Here is a 25743-nt window from a genome sequence, read left to right on the forward strand (position 1 = left end):
GATAGAGGGCAAGATGTAAAATGTATAGCATCCAAAATTATCCCCCTTCTTTAACAAGCCATCCAAGAACTAGACTCAAACTTAGAGTAAATTCTATTCAAGAGTTAAGAGGCAACCTTGTTCCCCATCTCACTTCAAGAATTTTACCCTAAAGTGAACAGTTAGCTCTAACATATTCCATCACTGGCTCTCCTTAGAAGGCTTATGGGGACTTCACACAAACAGAATCTCTGCATCAGAGTCCCTGCAGCAGACACAAATTAGGAGCACCCTGTGGACTTGGCAGTAGAAACATTTAAACACATAACCTCCAAAGTCACTTCTAGCTCTGAGGGTTCATGATTCTCTGATGAAGCGAAGGGTATTTCTAAGAAGAAGGTGATGAACATCTTACTCAATGAACCATAATTCACTATACCAGATTCTGGAGACTTCCTGGCTGATCATTGAGAGCACTCCCATGGTACTGAATTTCTGCCGTTTGCCTGGGAGTTTATGATATCAGAGAGCAGGGTCTGACTTGACCCTTGGAAGAAAAATGTTATCTAAACTATGAGGCAATAGACTCATATCTACCCTCAGAACCAAACACATCATTTTCTGGTTGACTCAGGCCAATTGGCTAGCAGATGAGGGGCTGATGATGGTCGATTGAACTGACCACTCATAACACGTGGAAATGGTCTATGCCATCTGCTCCACAAGCAGCCTTTTTTGCGATCAAAAGCCAAGAATAAATTAAATTAAAAAGAAAAAATCAATTCAGTTATGCATGTGGAATTAAACTGTGCTTTGGGGTGAAGGAGATAAAGAAAATTGGTTGTCCCATGTAACTGAGGAATATTTGATATGTCATGGTTTGGATTGTTTCTCCAAAATGGTAGTAATGTGTCACCAAGCCATCAACATGGGTCTTTCTTTAAAAAAGAAAAAAAGGGCAGCCTGGGTGGCTCAGTGGTTTAGCGCTGCCTTCAGCCCAGGGCGTGATCCTGGAGACCCCAGATCGAGTCCCACGTCAGGCTCCCCACATGGAGCCTGCTTCTCCCTCTGCCTGTGTCTCTGCCTCTCTCTCTCTCTCCCTCCTCTCTCTCTCTCTCTCTCATGAATAAATAAATAAAATCTTTAAAAAGAAAGAAAGAAGAAAAAAATGTTAGCCACACAGTCTGTGACCAGAAAACATAGAGGAGCTATCTCAATGAGCTAGAAATGTTTAAATCTACCATCCTTCAATCCAGAACACTGTTTGAGGTGGGCTTGTCATCTTAAGGAGAGAAAGGATTCCCAGGAGTGTTTCTAAAGTAGAAAAAGGCTTTGGCACATAATCAACTATATCATCGGCTCAGTTACACAACTCACTACTGTGAGTGACAGATGCTGGGATCTTGAAATTAATTTCCTTTGGCTCATTCTTAGTAGCTCTGTGTACCTGGAGTGTTTGGCATGAGATGTTTCTGGTTGGAGAATGAATGTTGGAAGCAGAAATGCTACATTTCAGTTGCCCTCTCATCAGAAGAGGCAGAGACCAAACTTAGCCCAGCACATACTAACAATGAGTAAGATCAAAGTATGCTTTCAGAATGCAAAAGAGACTGGGATACCTAGCAAGTAGTCCAAAGTAGAAACTGATGATAAAGACAGTAATAATAAACATAATAGTGAAATGTACTGATTGGGGAGATTTCAATCAGATGCCTAGCCAGCATCCATGCCTCCCTTCTTCTTTCCTAACAGAACCTCAATTTTGTTCAGCCATCCAATCTCCCTCCATGCAACCACAAGGGAAGTTGAGATACCCCTTAACTCCTAGGTGATTCCATTGGTTAAATGCTTCCTACAGTGATTGGTCAGAACAGGCATGTGAACCAATTCTGACCAATGAGAGGTAAACAAGTTTGCTGATGGGATTGAAAAAAAAAACTTTTTGTTTCAGATAGAGTCACAGAAAAGACATTCTTCATTCTTCTTTTTCCCTAGGACACTGACACATCTAGACAGCAGTCATTCTATTACCATCTTGATTATGGAGACAAAACTCAAGATCGCAAAACAGAAATATGGAAAGAACCAGGTTCTTGAGGACATCACCAAAGAACTAATTTAACCAACATTGAGTATATCCTCTCCCTGAACCTCCGGTTATATGAGCTATCACACTTCTTTTAAAGCCTCTCTGAGGGGCACCTGGGTTGCTCAGTGGTTGAGCATCTGCCTTTGGCTCAGATGGTGATCCCAGGGTCCTCCCACAGGGAGCCTGCTTCTCCCTCTGCTTGTGTCTCTGCCTCTCTCTGTGTCTCTCATGACTAGATAAATTAGAAATCTTAAAAAAAAAAAAAGCTTCTCTGAGCAGGAAGTTCAATCACTTGCAGCTAAAAACATCCCCAATTAGAGAATATTTACCATATGCCAGCCACTGTGCTTGATACCCTGGAAGAATTATTTTCCTTTAGCCTTGTGGCAGCCCTGTAAGATGAATATTATCATTATCCCATTCTACAGTTGAGAAAATGAAGTCTTGGAGAGGTTAAATAATGTGCTCAAAATCGGTTGGTAAGTGATGGAGACTAGATTCAAAATATAAGCAGTTCAATCCCAGAACCTGCACTTTTAACTGCTATACAACCCAAAAAAGGGAAAAACTTGTTCCAAAAGTACCATACATCAGTATCACTCGGGGATTGAAACTGAGGTCTAGTGCTCTTTCAATGTTCATGTAGACAGTGATGATTTCAGAGATCAAGAACCAGTGTGGTCTCTCCCATCACCATTAAACCAAAGCATCCCTTCTCATGGGACCTACAGTCTGGCTTAAATGATTGGCCCTTCTCTTTAATCATTGGCCACATTCTCTGGCTCTCTATAGTCATCTCCTTGCCACCTTTTTCTTCATTTCGGTCTTGTTAGCTCATTAATTTACTTTTTGCAGCCATTGAAGAGAGACATGTGATTCTCCTGGAAAACCCCTGTAGCAAGGGCAAGATCATTGCTAGTGAGAAGTTCTCATCAACAAGGAAATTAGGCTGTCTACTCGGGGTGTGGAGTATGAGTTGGCAGGTTTCCTATGTTAATTGGTTTCAGTCTTGATTCATCGGGTCCCCCAAGCCAGGTGACAGCTCAACAGTACCTAGCAGTTGCAGGCATGGAAGGAAAGCAAACACTTAAAGCTGCTTCAAGCTGAGGATAAGTCACCAGGAGCTTTACCATGGGGACTCAAAGGCCTTGTTGTGTCTATGAGTGAGGGGACAGACTAATGATGGCAATGTCATCATGCTAATAAGGCAAACAGGCAGAGGGGGCCCACCCTTGCATTGTGGGGTTCAGGAACTGGAAAGGCAATAGGATGTCATTTATGAGCATAGTCTTATAATTAAGCAGATGTGCATTTGACTCCAAATTCAGTTACTTGTTAGCTGATAAATGCAACAAAAGAGTGAGTAATAGAACTTTCCTAAATCTCCGTTTTCTCATTTATAAACAATGAGGGTAAGATGGTTGTAGGAATTAGATGTGCTGAGCATTATTCCTGACACATAGTAAATGCTCAATGCATTTGAAGATAATGATGTTGGCTGCAAAGATAATGATGAAAAATTGAATATAGAACATATGTTAACTCTCATGGTCAAAGTTTCTCCTTAAGAACAACTCCAGATAGATTCTAGCCTTATTCAAAATTTCCGCTTCTATTCTGCCCCGTGCCCCTACATTCCCTCCAGAAGGAAAGTACAAGTCAGTGCACTTGAACTTTACCCAATCAACTGTCTCTACTGTGGCTGCTACAAAGATGATTTCCTAATGTATCAAGCTTTGTTAATGATAAATATCCACCTCAGCTCAGTATATCCAATTAGTTAGGCTACATACAGGGTTGGAAAAAGTGAACCAACATGGATATGGTTAGTTTCAAGAGGGAATGTTGGTTATAAGGTAACTGAGCCTCAGCATTCAGACCTATTACAATGATTTTATCAGGTTCATGGTGAAAAGATTTGGACCATCCTTATTCAAATATTTCCCCAGGATTTAATTTACATTTACCATGGAATGAGGTGTGGCTTTCTAGTAGCCAAAATATACATCTCTTATTTGACATGGTTTCAAGAAAGATTTGTACTCAGGTTCCCTAAATCTATGGATAGAAGTAGATTATCATATGAGCAATGGATGGGCATCATCTTTAATTGGCTTCAGTTCACCTATTTGTTGTGCCTGTATGTGTAAAGCTAAAATACATAAACAAAGTGATCCACTGCAGTTATAATTTTGCTCCATGGAGTCCTAGAGGTGTGGTAGAGGTACTAACAAAGGTCTGGGGCTAGAGGAGCACTGGAAATGCCCACCCCTAACTTCGGTCAGACCATTTATTTCTGTTTTACATATTGGGTTTCCACATAATACTACTTAAAACTTACACACACACAAAGTTTGGAAATCACCCTCCTAATTGAACCCACTCATATTTCAAGAGAGTAAACTGCAGCCCAGGGAAGTCAAGTGACTTGCCTGAGATTGCACAGTTACCTACTAATGGAATCCAAACCAGACTTCCAGACTTGAAGATCAGCACTCTTGCCTAAGAAAAACCACTGAAGTATTATCCTGCAAACATGCACTTCTAATCCTCCTGCCTGCCCCTGTCAACATCAACAGACACTACCGCCACATACTTACTTAAGAGTGAATGGTACTGTATTTGGCTCCTTGGGGCTTAGGGAGCAAAGGATAATATCAGGGAAGGCCTCCTGGAGAGCTAATATCTGAACAAAGTTTGAATGGTGCATATGAGTTTACCAGTTGGAAAAGGCAAGAAATGGCAGCACTCCCAACATTAAAGCTCTTTGATATTGAGAATATTATCAATGTCAGGCATATTGTTCTTACCAAGTTTCCATGTGCATCAGTCAGAGTCCGTCAGGAAACAGGAAGCATATTACTATTTCAAATGCAGCAGATTCAATCCAAGAAACTAGTTGCAAAGTCTTGGAAGTGCTAAAAGAACAAAAAGAGAAAAGGACATAAGACAGAACATAGGAGCCTACAGAAAGCAGCTATTTCTCTGAGGGCTGGGACAGATGAGAACATGTTATTATCCAAGACCCAAAATGCACTAGACCGCACCACTGGTAGAAAGAGTGCCAGGAAGAGTGATAGAACCACCAAGGAGGACCCACTGGGACTGTACTGGGACCAGTCAGGAGGCCTCTCCCAGACCAGTGCTGAGCTATTGTGGCTGAACTGTAAAGAATACAGTGACTCCCAAAGATCCCATGAGAAATGGTGAGAGAGAGAACATACCTTCCCACCTCCTACTATGTTCCAACTTCCTACCAGTGCTTCACATTGGCTGAACCTATCAAGGGAGACTAGGATCCATGGTTTGCAGGGGTCCAGGCCCTGTGCAAAGTAGAACACTAAAGGGCAAGAATGGTGCTAAGAATAAGCAGGCAGATAACTGCACATCACATTTTCTAAATACAATGATCTTGTCAGCAGCTTCTCCATAGTTCTCAAATTCAAGCTCTGCTCTCCTCCTTTCCACAAACTGACACACTGACACACTGATATATCCTCAATAGTAAAGAGCCTAGAACTTGGTAGTGGACCTTTGTAATTTTTGGTCTGCCCAGTACCTGAAACCTCCTTCAATGTGGGGGAGATTCTCTGTTGTACAAAGACAAATTGATTTCCCAGCTAGATCCTTGATTTTCCAGCTTCCCCTGCAGCTAGGAGGTGGCACATGACCCATAATCCACCAATCAGACACACTTGCTCTTGGACTTGGAATTGAGTGCTAGTAACCCAGAGTACAGACAGAGAGGTTCCAACCTGGTAGAGAAGTACCTCTATCTGGGTTCCCAGGGCCACAATAGTAGCTACATCTGAGGTTCAGTGACATCCAGGTTCCAATGGCTGTGGCCACTGTGTCCTTACTGAACTAATTCTATCATTTGATCTAGCCCTGATTTTCTACCCTTCCCAAGGATTTTGAAAACTACCCAACTCTTTTCAATAATTTCATTTTCTGCTTAAATCATCTAGAATAATTCTCCATTGTTTGTAACCAAGAATCTTGGCCAGCATAAACTCCTTCACTGTTTTGTGACCAGAGAACTTATATCTTGAATCTAAAACTTATGATTGCCCAAAGGGTTCAGGGAATTTTATCTCCTGCCATACCCAAGAGAAATAGGCAATGGCAGGTAAATAGGCTTTGGTATGAAACCCTCCAGAAGTCCTGAGGAGCTTGGATAAGCTTCCAGCATCCAGCATCCAGAGGTGTGACAGCATGCTATCTCCAGCCACAGTGACCTTGCCAAAGAGTCCCTTGTCTCAAGGATCAACTCAAAACTCAATGGCAGAGATGGAGTCATCTGCCTGCCTCTCCCAGAGAAACACTCCATCTGGAAAGCTCTTGTCTCATCTCCTGCCCTCTTCCAGGCCAATCACAGTCAGAAATGATTGACCTCTGCTCCCTTGCAGTTTCAGAACTTCCAGCTTCCTTGCAATATTAGCCAAGGATCTTCCAAGGGTAGGATGCTTGCCCTGCTCCTCCTATTCCAAATCATCAACTATTTAATTAGTCATCTATTGCTGTATCATAAATTGCCTCAAAACTTTAGAACTTAAAACAATAGTCACTTATTGTCTCTTATGGTTTGAGGGGGCAGAATAAAGTTAGGGCAGAGTAGAAATGCTTATTTCTGCTTCACAGTTTTTTAGGGTATCAGCTAGAAAACTCAAAGCCTGGAGGAGGCTGCACTCACCCAAGGGCTATCAAGAATCACCAAGATTCTATCAGAAACTGGCTGTCAGCTGGGGTCTAGCTTGGGCCATCAGCTGCAACACTCCCACACATGGTCTCTCCATAGCTCAGGCTTTCCTCCATGTCATGGCTGGGTTCTAAGAGCCAGGTTGGATTGCCTTCTACAATCAAAACTTGAAAGTCACATGGCATCACTTCCACCATATTCCATTGTGCAAGGGAGTTAACATGGATCCATCCTGTTTCATGGAGAGGGAACAGAGATTTCATGTCTCAGGAGTGTCCATGTCACATTGTAAGATAAGGAGAGATATTGATGTGGCCATCTTGGGAAAATAGTTTCTGCCCCAGCCACCTTCAGTAATTCACAGGTTAAGAAGGTCTCTGTGGGCTCATTCTCCTTGGATCACGCAACAACTCACTCTGTACCTGCCCTTCTAAGTATACCACCTTCAGTGAGTACAGGATGCACTATTACCTACCCACCTTCTAAGATGAGGACTGTATTCAGTGAGTCCCAGATAGTCTTCTGGATCTTTCTTCTAAAGAAAAACAAACAAGTGCAAATGTCATTTTAGCCAGGCTCCCTGTCATACACGTAAACCCAAAGATATTAATTTCAATAACCCCAAAGAGAAAAGACTCTAATTAATAAAATCACGAATGAAAAAGGAGAGATCACAACCAATACCAAGGAAATACAAACAACTTTAAAAACATATTATGAGCAACTATCTGCCAATAAATTAGGCAATCTAGAAGAAATGGACACATTTCTGGAAAACCACAAACTACCAAAACTAGAACAGGAAGAAATAGAAAACAGGCCAATAACCAGGGAGGAAATTGAAGCAGTCATCAAAAACCTCCCAAGACACAAAAGTCCACGGCCAGATGGCTTCCCAGGGGAATTCTATCAAATGCTTAAAGAAGAAACAATAACTATTCTACTAAAACTGTTCCAAAAAATAAAAAGGAATGGAATACTTCCAAACTCATTCTATGAGACTAGCATCACCTTAATTCCAAAACCAGACAAAGACCCCACCAAAAAGGAGAATTATAGACCAATATCCCTGATGAACACAGATGCAAAAATTCTAAACAAGATACTGGCCAATAGGATCCAACAGTACATTAAGAAGATTATTCACCATGACCAAGTGGGATTTATCCCCAGGATGCAAGGCCGGTTCAACACTCGTAAAGCAATCAACGTGATAGATCATATCAACAAGAGGAAAAACAAGAACCATACGATCCTCTCAATAGATGCAGAGAAAGCATTTGACAAAATACAGCATCCATTCCTGATCAAAACTCTTCAGAGTATAGGGATAGGGAGAACATTCCTCAGCATCTTAAAAGCCATCTACAAAAAGCCCACAGCAAATATCATTCTCAATGGGGAAACACTGGGAGCCTTTCCCCTAAGATCAGGAACACAACAGGGATGTCCACTCTCACCACTGCTATTCAACATAGTATTGGAAGTCCTAGCCTCAGCAATCAGACAACAAAAAGACATTAAAGGCATTCAAATTGGCAAAGAAGAAGTCAAACTCTCCCTCTTTGCAGATGACATGATACTGTACCTAGAAAACCCAAAAGACTCCACCCCAAGATTGCTAGAATTCATACAGCAATTCGGCAGCATGGCAGGATACAAAATCAATGCCCAGAAATCAGTGGCATCTCTATACACTAATGAAGAAAGAGAAATTAAGGAGTCGATCCCATTTACTATTGCACCCAAAAGCATAAGATACCTAGGAATAAACCTAACCAAAGAGGTAAAGGATCTATACTCTAAAAACTACAGAACACTTCTGAAAGAAATTGAGGAAGACACAAAGACATGGAAAAATATTCCATGCTCATGGATTGGAAGAATGAATATTGTGAAAATGTCAATGCTACCCAGGGCAATTTACACATTTAGTGCAATCCCTATCAAAATATCATGGACTTTCTTCAGAGAGTTGGAATAAATCATCTTAAGATTTGTGTGGAATCAGAAAAGACCCCGAATAGCCAAGGGAATTTTAAAAAAGAAAACCATAGCTGGGGGCATCACAATGCCAGATTTCAGGTTGTACTACAAAGCTGTGGTCATCAAGACAGTGTGGTACTGGCACAAAAACAAACACATAGATTAATGGAACAGAATAGAGAATCCAAAAATGGACCCTCAACTCTATGGTCCACTAATATTCGACAAAGCAGGAAAGACTATCCACTGGAAAAAGGACAGTCTCTTCAATAAATGGTGCAGGGAAAATTGGACAGCCACTGCAGAAGAATGAAACTAGACCAGTCTCTTACACCATACACAAAGATAAACTCAAAATGGATGAAAGATCTAAATGTGAGATAAGAATCCATCAAAATCCTCGAGGAGAACACAGGCAACACCCTTTTTTTTTAAGATTTTATTTATTTATTCATAGACACAGAGAGAGAGAGGCAGAGACACAGGCAGAGGGAGAAGCAGGCTCCATGCAGGGAGCCCGATGTGGGACTCGATCCTGGGTCTCCAGGATCACACCCCAGGCTGCAGGCGGCGCCAAACCACTGCGCCACCGGGACTGCCCGGCAACACCCTTTTTGAACTTGGCCACAGCAAGTTCTTGCAAGATACATCCATGAAGGCAAGGGAAACAAAAGCAAAAATGAATTATTGGGACTTCATCAAGATCAAAAGCTTCTGCACAGCAAAAGAAACAGTCAACAAAACTAAAAGACAACCTACAGAATGGGAGAAGATATTTGTAAATGACATATCAGATAAAGGGCTAGTATCCAAGATCTATAAAGAATTTGTTAAACTCAACAGCAAAGAAACAAACAATCCAATCATGAAATGGGCAAAAGACATGAACAGAAATCTCACAGAGGAAGACATGGACATGGCCAACACACACATGAGAAAATGCTCCACATCACTTGCCATCAGGGAAATACAAACCACAATGAGATCCCACCTCACAGCAGTGAGAATGGGGAAAATTAACAAGGCAGGAAACCACAAATGTTGGAGAGGATGTGGAGAAAGGGGAACCCTCTTTCACGTTGGTGGGAATGTGAACTGGTGCAGCCACTCTGGACAGCTGTGTGGAGGTTCCTCAAAGAGTTAAAAATAGACCTGCCCTACGACCCAGCAAGTGCACTGCTGGGGATTTACCCCAAAGATACAGATGCAGTGAAACACCGGAACACCTGCACCCCAATGTTTATATCAGTAATGTCCACAATAGCCAAACTGTGGAAGGAACCTCGGTGCCCACTGAAAGATGAATGGATAAAGAAGATGTGGTCTATGTATATAATGGAATATTACTCAGCCATTAGAAATGACAAATGCCCACCATTTGCTTCAACGTGGATGGAACTGGAGGGTATTATGTTGAGTGAAGTAAGTCAATCAGAGAAGGACAAACATTATATGGTCTCATTCATTTGGGGAATATAAGAAATAGTGAAAGGGAATAAAGGAAAAAGGAGAGAAAATGAGTGGGAAATATCAGTGAGGGTGACAGAACGTGAGAGACATCTAACTCTGGGAAACAAACAAGGGGTAGTGGAAGGGGAGGTGGGCTGGGTGTGGGAGTGACCGGGTGATGGGCACTGAGGGGGGCACTTGATGGGATGAGCTTGGGTGATATGCTATATGTTGGCAAATCGAACTTCAATTAAAAAATATACAAAGAAAAAAGAAAAAAATTGCAATAACCCCTCAGAGCTCTACACTGCTTTAGAGCTCACATTGTACTCTGCTTTCATAGACTCATTTAATCAATAAACTCTGAGATGACTTTTCTGATGAAAAAAAGGAAGTAACTAAAACCACTCAGTGTTAAGTACAAACGTGGCTCGAAAATCACTCATGCTACGCTTCTCCAGCTCAGCTTCTGCCGTCTTGAATTATGTTCATGAAGACCCAACCCCCCCAGAGCTGACACTTGGCATGAAATATGGTCCACGTGATCAAGCCTGTGTAGGTGGGAGAGGAAACCAGGTAGGATGGTGGCTCACACAACAGGAAGAAGAGGTCATCACGAACTTGACTTAATATGCCCAAGCTGGTAGGATTCGGATCATTTGAAGGTGGAAAGGCATCAAATGAATTGACTGTGCTTTTAGCCTTCCAGCAAAGCATCAGTTATTCATTGCTGAGAATGTTCCTCACACCCTCCTGTGGCCCTGTTCCCTCAGTTCTTCTGCTGTAGTCCAGGCCTTACTCCATGTGAGCCAAGGGCAAAGTGGTGTCAGGGAAGTCAGAATTGGGTACCAACACTGGCTGCTCAAAACACAGATGTTCCAGGCCCTGATTTTGGTCACTTTAGGTTTCTACTATGCCTGCAAAATAGGAGTCAATTGCACTTGTCAAAAAAGCTTGAGTTATGGATACTGAAACTCAAAACGGGCTCCAGCTGGTAAATAAAAGTAGTAGCTATCCCTTGAAGATGCTTAGTTTATGCCAGTCACTGAACTATGACCTTTATAGATATCATTTGATTTAATGATTTAACCAAATTGATTAATCAGACACATGTTTTTGTATTAATATGTACCAAGGCCTCTTGGAACTTATATTCTGGAAGGTATGTGCTATTAGAGGTAGAACTAAAACTATAGCCCCGTGGGATTCTAGAGCCTGACATGTTAAGCGCAAAGCCAGAGAGTCCCATGCTTCTATGTCCACCATGACCCAAGGGGGCTTGTTCCAAGTGTCAAGTGGTTCATCTCAGGATGCAGGGCTCAGCAGGTGGAGTTGGAGTTTCCATCTTGGTGATCTACAGGGACCACTCAAAGGAGGGAAATGGAGAAGCTCGACGAGGCCCAGTCCATGTAGGAAAAATGTCAGAAGTACCAGCCAGGCCTGGGATTTCAGTCCCAGCTCTGCCACCTACTAATTGTGTGAGCTTGGATGAATTATCCCAGAAATTAAGGATAAATTAAAGAGAAAGATAGCTTTACCTCAGTTCAGTTCAGATTTTGCTGCAAAAACTGCAAGCTTATATCAAAAATAAACAGATGAATTCCAAATCTATTTTGTTCTTATGTTCCATTTTCAGGGCATTTGGATTTTCAGAATTATGGAGGAGAATTGTAAACAAGATGATTTGAAATAGCAATACAGGCAATGAAGACAATCAAAGGGGGAAATGAGATCTATAAGGAGGCAGGAACAGAGCAGCTCAGGTAAGGTGGGCATTCATCCAAAGCCCCCTGCACGGCCTTTGCCACACAGCCTCTCATGTCATCTTCTTGCTCCCAGGGGTAATGTTGTCACTTCCCTTTGACAAATCAGGAATGGGAGAACTGGTACCCTTAAGAGCCTCATTCTAGGCCAGCATTCCCCAAAACTCCACAAGCAAGTACCATGCCTGGTCTCACATGCACTCTGCTAATCCTTAAGCTTCTCCTTTTAATCATATCAGTTGTTTTAAACTATATAAATTGATTTTTAAAGTAAGCATTATAGAACCATTGAAAATGGAAAAATAGTATCTTTGTAGTGCATGTAAAATACATAGCTCTTAACAGTGTTCAGTGTTTGCCTCGGCACCACCTAAACATTATCTATGCACATCATGCTTTGGGAAATGCTGACCTAGGCCAACAAGTGGACCTGGCCTAAGCCCAATCCACTTCCTCTCACCTGGCATTGCCCTTCTAGACCAGAATGGCAGGAAAGACCAACTGGATCCATTTCAAAATCAGCCCACTACATCTCAGAACCAATGGGACCTTCACCTTTTTAGGAAACTGTCCAGAATGGACTCTGAAGAAGAAGAATGCCACCAGGTACTGTGCTAAGTGCTTTACCAACAGAACTTTGTTGAAGCTTAACAACCCTGGTAGATGCCACAGCTATCTTCATTTCATAGAAGAGGACACCAAGACTGGAGGAGGTCCAGATCACAAAGTCACCAGAAGCAAAGCTGGCATTCAGGTCTTAGGCCTCCAAAGCTTGCACTCAATATTTACAGTCCCAGCCTTCCCTAATGTCATCCCCATCCTCTCCTAGGCATTCCAGAGACCTGTTCTATGCAACTGCACTAAAATCCTAACATAGCAGTTTGCAGGGGTTGTGCATGTGTCTTCCTCACCCATCAAACTATGAGCTCCTAAAAGACACAACTCATGTTTTAATGCTCCCAGAAGACTCTAAGATCCATGAAAACAGGGATGGTTCTGTGTTCTGTGTTCTGTGTTCTGTGTTCTGAAAACTGTCTTGTTCTGTGTCCCCTTCATAGAATGTAGTGCCTGATACCCATAGGAGATGCTCAGTAAATATTTGTTGAATGAATGAATGAATGAATAATGGGCAAAAGGATGGCTGAGTGTCCACCCCATGAATCTGGTATCCTGGTACCCAGTGCAGTGCTTGGCACATACAAGGATCTCCAGGAAGATTTGTGGAATCCGTAAATGATATCTGTTACTTGAAGATTAAGCAGAACAAAGATTTTATAATTTTATTTCCTAGAAATGAATGCAGTTTAAATGGGGCATTCTTCTGCTTAAGTAAATAAATAAGCAAACAAGCACCGACAGGCAAAGGAAGAAGAGAGAACACTTTCCAATTCAGTTACTCAAGATCAATGTAGACAGCTTAAAACCTTAAAAGCCTTGGATCTGAAACCAAACCTGAGCCTGAAAGGAGTCATCTTTTCAGCACCATGTTGCCACAAGAACGCTCGCTATAATTCCCACCGCGTGTATCAATTCCCCAGAGACGGTATGGCATCGACCAATTTTAAGTGATTAAATGTGTTCCTGGAATTCTCAAGTGTTCCTTCTGACTCAGATGGAAGGTTCATGCTCTGGGAGGAGAGGACACATCTGATGATTTATTGTTCAGGGAATGTGGGTGTGGAAGTGTGGGGAAGAAAGGTAGGGGCTCAATAGGTCGCTTATTTTGCAGGATTTGGAAAAATAATATTATGTGAAACCGAGTGCATATTGAAGAGCACATTAAGTCCTCTGTCAAATCCATTCTTGTTTTACGATGTGATCATCTCAGGGTAGCATACTCATCAGCCTCGCTCCACTGGGAACTTAAGTGTAACCACCCCCTCGACAAAATGCTCAAGGACAGAGAGCACTGCCCAGCATGGGGCAGGAAAAGCACCTATTTCTCCTAGTCACCACAACAGAATCTCAGTGCCCAGTACATGAGAATCCAAAAATTCCCTTCTGTGATAATGAAAGAGCTCCATGGAAGAATTCTGTCCAGATCCCAAATAATTATTTACATAATATGGAGCAATTTGGAAATTGCTTGCATTTTTTTCCTTTCCTTTTTTTAAATCCCCAGCAACCCTTTAAGGACAACTGGCAATGGTTTAATTGTCCCCCCACGCAACCGAAGAGGAAATCAAGGCTCAGCCCAGCAAGCCGCTAACCAAAGTCACACGGCAAGGAGGTAGCAAAGCCGAGATGGACATGCAGATTCTGGGACGTGAGGCTATTTTCCTGGATGCCTCTGCCTCTCTCACTGGCTTATTTGGCTATGTCTCAGACCAGTCCCATGCATGGATAAAGCAGATTGTCATTGAAGCAGATTTTTTAAAACTTTTCTGCCCCAAAATATGTTTCTTTCAATGGCCTTCCAAGGCACCTGAGATCCCTATCCACCTCTCTCCAAGGTCAAGAGTCAACACATTACCCTCCACAGAATGGTTCCATCTGAGTCTTCAAAACAGCCCAGGACTATCTCTGTTGGTGGAACAACTGAGTCAAAATTTGGCTTCCAGGGCAGCCCGGGTGGCTCAGAGGTTTAGTGCCGCCTTCAGCCCAGGGCGCGATCCTGGAGACCCGGGATCTAGTCCCACATCGGGCTCCCTGCATGGAGTCTGCTTCTCCCTCTGCCTGTGTCTCTGCCTCTCTGTCTCTCTCTCTCTCTCTGTTCGTCTCTCATGAATAAACTAAAAAAAAAAAAAAAAAAGATTTGGCTTCCAGGCTCCCTTCATCTTTCATATGAAAAGTCTGAATCACACAGTCTTCAAAGTCCCTTCCTACAGAGACATTTTCTGTCACTCTGAGGTAAGCAGGCATCTTAGGAGTTTGGCCACCTCTTCTAGGTCCACTTAGTAAAGGCCCAATATCAGGATAGGGATAAGGGACACTGGCACCTGAAAAGAAATATCTCTGCCAGAGCCTGGTATGCCTGGACACTCGGAGGTTGGCACAGCTCCTGCCTCCAATGTCATCGAGCTAATAACACCCGCTGCCCCTTCCTGCTCCCTCCCCCTCTCCTCACTCAGCCTGGCAAGGCTGGCAAACCACAGGCAGAGAAGCCCTGAGCAAAGTATCTCTGCTGGCTCTATCTATGACTCCACTCAAAGAAACCAGTTGTCTTAGTATCTGTCACCCTGCCCAAATATGTTTGGCTGCTTCTGGATTGCCAGAGAGTACCACTGAAGGACGGCCCCTTCTGGCCTCTGCCATAACCACAACCCTGCAAGTTTGCTGCTCTCCTCTAAAAACAGAGATGAGAGAGACAGAGACTGAGAGAGATAGAAGGTTTGGGGAAAGAGAAAAAAGAAAGACTGACTCATGAGATAGCCATAAGACCTAAGAATAGAGACAATTACTGCATAGATTTTAAAAGCCACTGGATCCCAGAACCTGATTCCCAGGAGGGGTATGTGTATGTCTGTGTGTCTGCGTGTGGCAACTGAAACACTGATAAAGCTCTAATTCTCAATAATACTCAATAATTTCTGCCTCTGACTTATTTTCATAACCTAGGGGTTAGATCAAGAATATAAACATTAGGAACACCTGGGTGGCTCAGTGGTTGAGCACTTTTGGCTCAGGTCATAATCCAAGAGTCCTGGGATCCAGTCTCACACTGGGATTCCTGCAGGGAGCCTGCTTCTCACTCTGCCTATGTCTCTGCCTCTCTCTCTCTGTGTCTCTCATGAATAAATAAATAATTTTAAAAAAAGAATATAAACATTAGGCGCTGTTAGCACATCAGATATATGTTTATAGATTCCAACAGGGTGATTTTTTTTAAATATTTTTTTTAATTTTTATTTATTTATGATAGTCACACAGAGAGAGAGAGAGAGAGAGAGAGAGAGGCAGAGACACAGGCAGAGGGAGAAGCAGGCTCCATACACCGGGAGCCCGACGTGGGATTCGATCCCAGGCCTCCAGGATCGCGCCCTGGGCCAAAGGCAGGTGCTAAACCGCTGAGCCACCCAGGGATCCCTCAACAGGGTGATTTTTAAATATTTTCTTATTGTTTTAAATTACTAACTATTGACTATTTGCAAGATACCCATCACTATCTAAGAACTTCATTTATATTATCTCATTTAATCCTTAAAACACTTTTTGAAATTATCATGGCAGTACTGATTGCTTATTTTGGGGGAAAGTTTCCTCACTATCTGGTGCTAATATTGATGAATAGAAACTAAGGTAAAAGCTTGGGAGGAGTATCATTCTGAAGACAGATTTGAGCTACCCATTTTAGAACAGGAAGGCAAATAGATATTAGCTTAAGTGCCAGCTACAATTGAAAACTGGTGGGAACCTAAAGTGTTGGTTTGAAAAAGATTCTGTGATTAAGTCTGAGTTTAGTAGGAAAGAGTGACATGATTGACAGGGAATGCATGTCGTGGATACTAGTGAGAGAAGTGTCACTACATGCGACAAGTATTTGCCATCCCTGCTAAAAAACAAATTCCAGATCTATTCTCCTGTGCAGGACTCCAAAATATGCCTGTCTAGAGAGCACCATTTATATAGATTTTTATGTAAATGGAACCCCCAGAATTGTGCAGTCCTTAGCCTGTACAACTGTACCTGGCAGCCCTGCTTCTATTATCTCTCATGGACATAAAACTTGAGGTAGGAGATGATGACCCAGGTGTAGAGATGGGTCCTTAAAGGGTAGGTGCTTTAGTGCAAAGAGCTCTAAATGGGAATTTAAGAACCCTTGGCTCTGCTCTTAATTTGTGGTGTGTCCTGTGGTGAGCTCTTTTCCTTCTCTAGATTTCAGATTTCTAGCTTATGAAATGAGCTGTTTAGACCACAGGTCCCTGAAATCCCTGCCAAACATGTATGTTGTGACCTTTGCTGCTGATTTTGCCACCCAGCATCTCTCCCTCTTGTGACATCATACCCCAATTTTGTTTGAGGGAGCTGACCTCACCACTCTCAACTTTTAAGCTTTACTCCAGTTGTGAGCATATCACTAAACTAAACCAAGCAGTGCATCTCATGCACCCCGTAACCCCCAGCCAGTGACTGGTTCAGAGTTGGACCCATAACTCAAATAGGGCTATGAGACTGAAGTCAAATAGCACAGAAAGGGGTTTTCATCTTTTCTACTGGATATAAACCTGGAAAGATGTAGTAGCCCCAAGAAGTGTTGGCAGTAATTTGTGGGAACATGATGGGAAACCTTGTTTAAAAATAGATCCCTGGGGTACCTGGGTGGCTCAGTCAGTTGAGCGTCTGACTCTTAATATCGGCTCAGGTCATGATCTCAGAGTTGTGGGATCAAGTCCCGAGTAGGGCTATGTGCTCAGCAGGGAGCCTGCTTGAGGTTCTCTATCCCTCTGCCCTGCCTCCCACTTTCTCTCTCCAAAATACATAAATAAGTCTTTTTTTTAAAAAAAATAGGCCTCGGACATCTGGGTTGCTCAGTGGTTGAGCATCTGCCTTTGGCTCAGGGCATGATCCTGGGGTCCTGGGATCGAGTCTCATATCGGCTCCCTGCGAAGAGCCTGCTTCTCCCTCTACCTATCTCTCTGTGTGTCTCTCATGAATAAATAAAGAAAATATTTTAAAAATAAACAAATAAAAATTTAAAAAATAGCCCTCTTATGAAAGAAGCAAATTAAAAAAAAAAAAAAGATAGAGAATCTGTATTCTGGTACTGTTTGAGCCCTGTATCAAGCTTCACCTGAAGCCAGAGATTCTTTGACGTGAACCAATAAATTCTTTGTGCTTAAGTAGGTTGGCACAGACTTTCCACTAAAAGAATCCTCACTGACGGGATCCCTGGGTGGCGCAGTGGTTTGGCGCCTGCCTTTGGCCCAGGGCGCAATCCTGGAGACCCGGGATCGAATCCCACGTCGGGCTCCCGGTGCATGGGGCCTGCTTCTCCCTCTGCCTGTGTCTCTGCCTCTCTCTCTCTCTCTCTCTCTGTCTCTGTGACTATCATAAAAAAAAAAAAAGAATCCTCACTGAATATATCTGAATTCTTGAATCTATAGAGTGAAATTTGCACCCTTGACCTCTGGCTAAAACTGGCCCTGGTATAACTGACAAGAGCCCAAGAGAAATGGGAAGTCTGCATGCCGCTGTGAGATGCTCAATATGCATCCCAAATTCCATCTATGTGCTTCTCCCACACATATCACTCACACACAAAGGGACTGGGGAAATGAAACAAGTTATTGCCATGCTTACCAAGACTTCCCCTTCCAAGTGAGTGCTCTTATCAAAGCAGCTAACTGGGGAGGGAGGCTGTGGATTTATTTCTTAATGTCAAAAATGCTTCTAGTACTCTTTTTTGAAGTACTACAGATACAGTTTGCAAAAACCCCAATGAGAATGCTATAGATCAAAATTACAACAAACCTTCACTGACCACCCATTAGGTGTAAGGGGTTAGGACAAGCACTAGGAAATGAGAAACAACAACAAAAACATCCAGGGCCTCAGAGCATTTATAATTTAGAAGGAAAAAATAAGGCAGCTGCCCAATCCACCCAAACAGTGTACTCCTGCTGGCTCTTAAGAATAGTTTTCAAGTTTTGAGTGGTTTTGTAGGCAAACCCTTCCTGCTTTTCTCTCCTCCATCCCATTTTGGATCCTTATGTGCTCTAGTGAATAGCTGTGAGGCACCTCTTTCTATGGTCACCATAGAAGTCATCTCAGAATAATGTGACACCCCCCTTTCCCCTGGCAAAGGTAGATGGCCCGGGGCTGGTTACCTACCCAACCTGAGCCAATCATAAGACCCATTTCCCAGAAATAGCCAACTGGCCCAGAGGCAGAACCTCTGACCCATGCAGACTTGTCTGAGCCCTTCTGTGGAAGTTTGGGAACAAGATGGAAAGAAGCCAGGCTTTTTGTGGCTGCCTACATTCTAAGATGTAAAAACGGGAGTTGTTTTGTGGTTGTTTCTCATCATGTGGATCAGAGGAAAAGAGGTTTCATCCTGTGAAGGGAAACAAAGCTGAGATACAGTATATGAGAATTTATCCAAAGGGTCTTGAAGCCCTGGTTCCATTTGCTACTGAAGCCCGGATACATGCCAGGTTTTGAATTGCTTATTATATTCAACTGACTTATAATAAATTCTTGGTTTTGCTTAAGCCAGTTGCAGCTGATATTCCATCAACTAGAGCAAAGAGTCCTTACAAACTCGTGGGCCTGATAGATATGATGTCTAGTCCCAGCATAAGTCTGTCCAGCCTGCCAGATTTGGTCCTCTCCCTAATTCCTGCTTTTGGACTTTTGTGGTTGTAAGTATTGCATCCCCCTCCAACATGATGCCTTCCAATATCCCAGGTAGGGCTTCCCCACCTGTATCTCAGCCCATAAAACTCCACTTTGATGCTCCTGCAAAGGCAGGGTCGGGGGTATTAAGACAAGAAATTCCCAAGAAACTACTGCACCCAGCTGCAGGTGTGGACTGTGCTATAGCAGTGTCTGACGTGTGCTGGGAGCACTGAAGAAGGACAAAGCAAATCTGGCTGCAAGGCTGAGGACGGTGTGTGGGAGAGGGGAGTTCCTGCTGGTACTTAGCCAACCCTGAAAGTCTGAGTGGGATTTTAATAAGTGGAAAAGATTGGGATTGTTAGGGGGAAGTCATCTTGGAAAGAATATTTCTAGCTAAAGGAACAAAATGGGCCAAAAAGTTTGTGGAAAAGTGGTTAAGTACCATTTTAGTGAAGCTCTAAATTAAAAAAAGCCTCCCGCTTTGATTCCAGATTTTGATACAATTGATTTTGTCTTTCCAAAATTATTATTATTTTTTAGAAGAGGAAGACAATTGATTACATGTCTGTTTTAAAAGGGGGGGAAGCCTTTAGAAAACAGGGGAAATTATGAAACCTTCTATAATCCCTCTACCTACTCCAATATAATCCCAGCCAATGTATTTGTTATATGTTTATCACCTCTTTTAAAATCACCTACACATTTCTATATGTATTGTAACAGCAGACTTTATTCGTAAAGTTTGTCATCTAGTTTTTTTCACTTCCAATATTTTCTGGAAAGGCTATTCATTAAGTATATACTACATCACAATTTTCCATCTCTGTCCTCTAAATGGCTGCATTGCCTTCTCCGAATGCTTTAAGCAATTCCCTACTAGCAGACTTTTAGGATGCTTCCAACTAGGTGTGAGTGTGTTTGTGTCGATTTGTTTTTATATCAAAACTGTGATAAACAGATCTTTGTGCATTTGTTTGCTTGTTTCCTTAAGGTAAATTCGAAGAAGTGGAATTGCTATGTTAAAGAATACACATTTGCAAGTCTTATAACACCTCTTGTCAAACTCCCTTGACAAATGTGCTGATTTACACACCTATAGACACTGTATGGGATGATCAATTTTCTCTCACTCTTTCCAGACTTTTCAGACTTAATTTTATTCCTTTCTATCTGCCCAGTAGGTAAAAGCTAGATATTTATCACTACACAAATTTGTATATGACTATTGATCATCAATATATTTTATTTAAGATTTATCCATTCACGTTCTTTTCACATTTTTATTTGGATGTTATTCATCTTTTCCTTGTTGATCTACAAGGATTTTTGAATATCTAGAATATTAATTATCCTTATTCATATAAGTTGAAAATCTTTTTAATACTTCCTTTGTGTTTTAACTTGATAATGTAGGAAATTTTGTTATATGCTTCACATTTTTATTTATATTTGTACTTGTTTCTGTCATGATTTCTTTTTTTTTAATCTGTCATGATTTCTGATGTTGATTGTTAAAAAGAATTTCACTAACCCTAAAGAACTAAAAATACGTACCTAGACTTTCTTCTAATATTTCTATGATTTAGATATTTTACATTTAAATCTCTAATTTATCTGGAGTGTATAATTCATGTAAAGTGAGAAGTAAGGCTCTAACTATTTTTTTCCAAATATTTAAAAATTTTCACCATTTGTGAAAAACGGAAATGTCATCTTTTTACATACTAATTTTCATGCATTGTTGAATCTAGTTTTAGATGATCTGTTCTATTCTGGGGATCTGCCTGCCTAACCTCTGCCAGTCACATGGTCAAGCATTTTAATCTGGTAGGGCAATTCCCTGCACATAACCTTCCTTTCTCCAAATTTTCTTGGCTATTCTTAAGCATGTATTCTTCCAAAAGCACTTTGGAATCATTTGTTAAGTTCCCTCCAAATCTCATTGATATCTTTTTTAAGTAATTGTCTTCAATTAATAGATTAAACTGTGGGACATTGACATCATTACAATACTTCCAGAAGTGTAACATATCTTTCTATTTATTCAGGTCCGCTTTAGTGCTGCTCACTGAAGTTTTGTCATTTCCTCCATAGAGGTCCCATACATTTCTTGTTAAAGAATAACTTCTGTTTCTCGCCCTGCTGCCATGCTCCCCTCTGACCAAATCCAGCTGGAAGCAAGGGAGCCTGGAGGATGGGTGGGATCAGCCCCCAGCCTTATAAAACAGCACAGGGGAAGTCATGGATGGATCTGAGACAGACCAGAGCTAGGTACCTAGGACTATCAATTCTGAAAATCACATCTGCTCTCAGCTAATGGATATTTGACTCCACCATGATGGATGCAAGAATGTGCATTGGTTTGAGAACAATATTGAAAGAGGAGGAAAACATAGTTTTAAATGAATTATTGAAACAAGCTTACTGCCTGCTGAGGTTACTATTCTGAAAGAGAAAATCTACATTTGGGTGTATTTTTTTAAAGATTTTATTTATTTATTCATGAGAGACACAGAGAGAAGGCAGAGACATAGGCAGAGGGAGAAGCAGGCTCCTCAGAGGGAGCCTGATGTGGGACTTGATCCCAGGACTCTGGGATCACACCCTAAGCCAAAGGCAGGCACTCAACCACTAAGCCACCCAGGCGTCCCCTACATTTGGATGCATTGACATTACTTTTAAGTAAGTACGTTAATGTAGACTTATTTACTATGTAAACTATGTGTGCTATTCCAACAAGCTCCTAAGGAGTGGAGACCAAAGATGGTTGACTCTCTACAGCAACCCAGTCAAATCTTCTTTTTCTCTCTCTGTCTTAGAGCAGCATGTTCACCTTCCTCAGAGGGAAAAGTGAGGAGACTTCTCAGCAGGTGCATCCCCTCCTGCCTCCAGCACCAGCCAAATAGACCAAATAGAATCCCAATAGGAACAATACTTTAAAAATAAATAAAGACGTGCTAACTACCAGCATGAACTAATGAACCTGCTGTAAACTGTAATTTCAGTTCTGTAACATCCAACTATCTTAAAATCATCCAGATGTTACCTTGTAAAAAAAAAAATCCCAAAACCTTTCTAGAAGCTTCTTGAGGGATTTCATGTTCATCTCAGCTTTCCTTAGCACCTAGTTGATATTAAAATAATGAAATGAAATTGAACGTATTTTTTGTTACTGACAAAATGATTTTTGTATTGACACTTGGTTCTTATAATAACATCCAATATGCATTCTGTTCTTCCAGTGCTGCAGCTGGGACTGCATCGGATCAAGAATGTATGTTGCCGGAGTCTCCCTTGAGAAGTATGGGGGAAGCTGGTGGTAAGAGAGACACATTGAATTCTCTTTGGGACCTATATGCAGCCAGGTGGAGAGTTGCAGCAGGTGCCTTGGCTCTGATAGGGGGTGGAGAGGCAATCTCAGCCCGCCTGCAAAGAATTCCTTGCCCCCCAGCCCAAAAACGTGAACCTATTTAAATAAAAATGACTGACATGCTAACTCTTGAGGCCTTTCCACACTTTTCACATCCCACCCTGGTGACAATTCCCTGTTGCACAGCGTTATTCCCTTTGCTTAGTCAATAGCATCGTTGATGGCAGTCTGTGCTTTTTCCGTATTTGTGATTCCCAGGCCATCTAACATAGCCTGGCACCAAGTTCAACCAATGCTTGCGAAATAAAGGAGCAGATGGAATAGGGCCTCAATGTCCCCATCTATAAAATGGGAGCCTTGAGCATCTGACTTTTAAACAGTCTTCATGATGGATCCGTTCCTCTCGGTATCTCCTCTCAGTGTCTCTGTTTGTGGGAGGTGAAAGTGGGGGTTTTCCTTCCTTTTGTGCCACCCGCATGTGTCTGTTCCCTGCCCAGTGAGTCATCTGGGAGCCAGACACCATTGCTTTCGGACAGAACATGTCAGGTACTTGTTCAGGAACGGCAGGGCCATAAATCTGTGCCGCGTCCCCCGTGGTTACCTAGGGAACACTGGGGCACAGCCAGGAAGAAGGATGCTGCAGACAGAGAGGGCTCTGGCCAGTGTCCCAGCCCTCTCAGCGACAGCCCAGCAGGCACTTCCCAGTCTCTAGTCTGGAACCAATGTCCTGTCCCCTGCAGAGGGCAGAGGTGGCTCCCAGCCAAGAGGCCCAGAAAAGCACCAAGATCCCCCTACCTAATGTTCAAAGAAGCAGGAGGGATCAGTTAGCAAAATGACTGTGACAGGAATCAGGGCAGCTGGAATCTGGTCCCGCATCTCAGTCCTTCACTGTTACGCAAGCAATCACACACAACAGATCCCCCTTCCATTCTCTGTGGGTGTGAAGATTAAGTGAAACAATATATTAAACTGCTTGGCATAAGTCCTGACCACAGCAAACAATTAATAGAGGCAGCTATAAATTTAATCATTATTATTGCTATTGGTAGTACTAGCAGTAGTATATTATCTTCACCGTAGTCTTCCAAGTATTATCCCATTTTACAGAGGCAGAAACTGGGCTCAGAGAGATTAAGTCACTCATTCAAAAGTTCTACTAAGAATTGGATCCACTTGTAACAGCCAACTAGCCACTTAAACGCACAGGAATTATTCTGGTGACTCCTGTGGGAGTGTGTGAGGACAGACATCACTCAGTTCCGTTCATGTCCACAGCCCACACTGTGGTCACATGATGACTGGAATACCCGGCCATACCTTACTCCAAACCTTCATCCCCACATCTCCTAATCCCTTACCAAAAGGGTCCTTGAGCTCTCTCTGGGTCTGATGGGGTCAGTGTCTCCCTCTCTAGAGCCATAGGGGACCATCAGCCTGGGTCTGGCTGTGGGGAACTCGGGAGACAGTTGTGGGTACAAGGGGAACAGGGGTTAGGCACCCAAACAAGATGTGCTTCTATGTGTGTGCATGCATATGTGGGCATACCTGCACATGCATGTGCATGTATGAGTGGAAAGGCTAGAAACCATTTACCAAAATATTTACAGTGATGTTCTCTCTGGACAGTGGAATAAAGGGAAATTTCTCTTTGGTTCTCTGTACCTTTCCATAGCTTTTACCATAGGAACAATTTACTTCAATAATTTTTTAAAATCTATTTCCTTCGGTTTAGTGATTAAATAATGCAAATAAAAGTTATATTAAGTATATTTATTTTTAAGAGTCTTGGGCTAGACCTTAGAGGACTCAGTCCTGGTTCTGGCTCTGAGTGACCCTAGTCACATCATTTGTCTTGCCTTGGTTTCCCCATCTGTGACATGAGGGAAGGGCCACACAACCTCTCCAAACCCTTCCAGCTTTGATTCTGAATGCCTCTCTTCCTCCAGTTACATCGAGCAAGTGGATCAGTTGGGTTCAAGGGGACCAGATTGAACACAAATAATTGTTTCTAGATAGATATTCATTCTGAATGAAAATGGTTGCATTTATGGAGTTGAAAAAAATTACTTTGAGAGTAGAATATACTCCCCCAGAGCCCCAAAGAGAGCACCCCTCCTCTGCAGAGACCAGCTAACCTAGTCAGCCATGGGAAATCTCTTCCTCCCTTAGAGGAAGAAGAATTGACATTATTGAGTGGACCTACTATGTGTCAAATCCAACACAAAGCACATTACACACACAGTATAATTCAAACTCATAGCATTTGCGATTGCCATCATTTGTGTGACAAATGATGAGATACTGAAGATTTTAGAAGTGTTATTTAATGCCACACTGTTAGTAAATGCTAGTTTATGACCCACCTTCCCATAAAGATCCTTGTGGGGAAGAAATATTCTTTATTCATCCTGGACCTCACTTCAGACCTACTGGATCAAAATCTCTGGGGCTGCATCTTAAGGCTCACTCTAGGTAACTCAGGCCCAGTAAAGCTTGAGCATCACTGGCTCTCTAAGCAAACCTTTGCCAGCTCAGTGGCTCCATATTTCTTCCTTTCTAAATTTCTAGGCTTCCAACAGAGCAGCACCCAGAAGGCGTAAAGTGGGCAATACCCCAGACTGAGCAAAAGAACATTCTAATGTTTTAAGGTGACAATGAACGACTGAACTTTTATACTTGGAGCTGGTCCAGCTGTTTTAGGGACAAGTTCTCCAGCTTAACTTGAGAGAAAATAGCTCTAGACTGAATACCTCATTTTCTTTTCACTGCTCTACTCAAACCTCGGAATTTAATTTAAAATGTGTATTCACTGGAGTTTGTTCCCTGCCTTTTCCCACCTTCTCTTCTTCCCCTTCTCATGGATCTAGTCCTTTCTGCACTGTCCAGGGCAGGTGGAGGTTCATGAGTCCCCCTTTCTTCCCTATCTAGGGCACAAATGGTTGGCCTCTGATGTGATGGTTTATGGTTTGTGACCCTCTTCAGTCTGATACACGATGAAAATTCCTGTTGACACTAATTGTACCAGTGGCCAAGAATTATAGGCCAAGAGCCTGTCGCCCTGCCTGCCAGACCAAGCTGGTTCCCTTTACCTCTGCACACAGCAAGCTTCTGGGGCTAATGGCCTACGACT

General features: G+C 42.4%; 1 long non-coding RNA gene across 1 annotated transcript in view; it reads left to right on the forward strand.

Annotated features, from left to right (window-relative positions):
* Nucleotides 1-25743, forward strand: part of LOC129509874 (uncharacterized) — a 48729-nt gene that overhangs the window by 17569 nt on the left and 5417 nt on the right. The window contains exons 2-3 of the long non-coding RNA XR_008664426.1: nucleotides 11839-11965; nucleotides 22486-22562. This is a non-coding gene — a long non-coding RNA (uncharacterized LOC129509874). The remainder of the gene's footprint in view (nucleotides 1-11838; nucleotides 11966-22485; nucleotides 22563-25743) is intronic.

Source organism: Nyctereutes procyonoides, unplaced genomic scaffold, assembly GCF_905146905.1.
Source record: "Nyctereutes procyonoides isolate TBG_1078 unplaced genomic scaffold, NYPRO_anot_genome, whole genome shotgun sequence".
NCBI classification, from domain to species: domain Eukaryota; kingdom Metazoa; phylum Chordata; class Mammalia; order Carnivora; family Canidae; genus Nyctereutes; species Nyctereutes procyonoides.